The sequence below is a fragment of the Octopus bimaculoides genome, chromosome 4, assembly GCF_001194135.2.
Source record: "Octopus bimaculoides isolate UCB-OBI-ISO-001 chromosome 4, ASM119413v2, whole genome shotgun sequence".
NCBI classification, from domain to species: Eukaryota; Metazoa; Mollusca; class Cephalopoda; order Octopoda; family Octopodidae; genus Octopus; species Octopus bimaculoides.
This window is the reverse complement of record NC_068984.1, coordinates 101,795,538-101,798,189: the sequence shown is the minus strand read 5'-3', so window position 1 is coordinate 101,798,189 and position 2,652 is coordinate 101,795,538. Positions and strand designations below refer to the sequence as shown.

Here is a 2,652-nt window from a genome sequence, read left to right as displayed (position 1 = left end):
CATCATCATTATTATTTAGTGTTTGCTTTCCATGTTGGCATGGGTTAGACACTTTGACTGGAACTGGTAAGTTGGAGAGCTGCACTAAGTTCCGGTATGATTTGGCATGGTTTCTATAGCTGGATGCCTTTCTTAATGCCAACCGCTCCAAGAATGTAATGGGTGCTTTTTACATGTCTCTAGCATTGGTGCTTTTTGCGTGTCTCCAGCATTGGTGCTTTTATGTACCACTGACATGAGTGCCAGTCACATGACACTGGCATCAGCCATGACTACAATTTCACTTGACTTGAGTCTTCTCAAGTCACATGTCATCACCTCTGTGAGGCCCAATGTTTGAAGAGCCTGCTACCTGAGTCTACCTCTTCCACAGGTTCCTTCCAAACAGATTTTTTTGTGTCTCAAAAGAATAAACCTGTTGTTTTTTGGAATCATTCAGCCTGAGTTCATTAATATCTTTTACATATTCCGGGTAGGGGTCTACCAAAGATCAGTCCTCAGTTTATTCATCAAAGTCCTCCAAGCAATAACAAAGGAATTCAAGACACGATGCCCCTAGGAGCTCCTCTATGCTTATGACTTTGCTCTAATAGCTGAGTAACTATCAGAACTAGTGGAGAAGTTTCAGGTGTGAAAGCAAGGATTAGAATCAAAGGGCCTTAGAGTCAACTTAGCTAAAACCAAAGTCTTACTAAGTAGGAAGGCAGACAAACCACAAATCCCTTCAGGTAGATGGCCCTGCTCGATCTGTAGAAAAGGTATAGGTAGAAACTCCATAAGATGTACCCAGTGTAAGCTATGGACACATAAGAGGTGCAGTAATATTAAAGGAAGGCTAACTAGGAAGATAGTTTTTGTATGTGGCAAATGCCCAGGTGCTATAAACACTGAAAATGTGCACAGAACAGCTTCTCTCACATTCCAGGGAGAAAAACTACAAGTAGTTGATAGCTTCCGTTACCTAGGAGACCAAGTCAGTAGCTGGGGTGGATGCTCTGAAAGTGTAGCTGCTACAATAAGAATGGCCTGGGCGAAGTTCAGAGAGCTCTTACCTCTGCTGGTGACAAAGGGCCTCTCGGTCAGAGTAAAAGGTAGACTGTATGATGCATGTGTACGAACAGCCATGCTACATGGCAGTGAAACATGGGCTGTGGCTGCTGAGGACATGTGTAAGCTTGCAAGGAATGAAGCCAGTATGCTCCGCTGGATGTGTAATGTCAGTGTGCATACACGACAGAGTGCAAGTACCCTGAGAAAAAAGTTGGATTTACGAAGCATCAGATGTGGTGTGCAAGAGAGACAACTGCACTGATATAGTCATGTGTTGCAAATGAATGAGGACAGCCACGTGAAAAAGTGTCACACCCTAGCGGTTGAGGGAACCTGTGGAAGAGGTACACCCAGGAAAACTTGGGATGAGGTTGTGAAGCACAACCTTCGAACATTGGGCTTTACCAAAGCAATGACTAGTGACCGAGACCTTTGGAGATATGCTGTGCTTGAGAAGACCCGACAAGCCAAGTGAGAACATAGCCCGTGGCCTATGCCAGTGGGTGTAACCAGCCCACTTATGAATACCCCTCATTCATTGGACAATAAACTTTGCTTGCAAAGACCTTTTGAGGCAAGTAAAATCAAAATCGCTGACGTGGTCGATGACAGTACCGCCTGTTTGGCACTCATGCCAGTGGAATGTTAAAAGCACATCCAAGCGCGATCATTGCCAGGGCCACGGATTGGCTCTCGTACCGGTGGCACGTAAAAAGCACCATTTGAGCGTGATCATTGCCAGTGTTGCTTAACCGGTACATGTGCCAGTGGCATGTGAAAAACAACATTTGAGCATGGTCGTTGCCAGTGCCGCCAGACTGGCTCCCATGCAAGTAGCACGTATTGAACACTTTTTGAGCGTGGTCATTGCCAGAAACGCCAGACTGGCCCTCGTTCTGGTGGCACGTAAAAGCACCCACTACACTTGGAGTGGTTGGCGTTAGGAAGGGCATCCAGCTGTAGAAACTTTGCCAGATCAGATTGAGCCTGGTGCAGCCTTCTGGCTGACCAGTCCTCAGTCAAACCGTCCAACCCATGCCAGATGATGTCATACATTTTATTATAATTCATTTCATATCAGTGTTTTTTGAGACAGTCATTTCTCAAAATAAAGTGAACTACATTCACTATTTGAATGATTATAATGAATTCAGAGCTTTTTGTTTTGCTTTGAGTAGCCTTGTTTCATATAAAAACATCATCATCATTATTTAACATCCCTTTTTGCATGCTGGCATGGGTTGGCTAGTTTGACCAGAGCTTGTAAGGCCAGGCGCCACAGTAGGCTCCTTGTCTGTTCTGACATGGTTTCTATGGCTGGATGTCTTTCTTAATGCCAACCACTCCACAGAGTGTACTGGGTGCTTTTTTTATGTGGCACCAATATCAATTCTGCTGTGGCATACGGGTCTTCTTGAGTACAGCAATGTACCAGATGTCTCAGTCCTTAATTATCTCCTTCATAAGGCTCAATATCTTGAGATCAGCCTTCAATACTTCGTTCCATGTTTTTCTGAGTGACCCTCTTTCACAAGTTCCATCCACTCTGATCAGTACTTCCATATGCAACTGTCTACATCCATATATATATATATATATATA

The 2,652-nt window shown here is 44.3% G+C and overlaps 1 protein-coding gene across 4 annotated transcripts in view; it reads left to right on the top strand.

Moving 5' to 3' along the window:
* Nucleotides 1-2,652, top strand: part of LOC106868159 (E3 ubiquitin-protein ligase MYLIP) — a 96,131-nt gene that overhangs the window by 90,606 nt on the left and 2,873 nt on the right. The gene's annotated exons all lie outside the window — the stretch shown is intronic.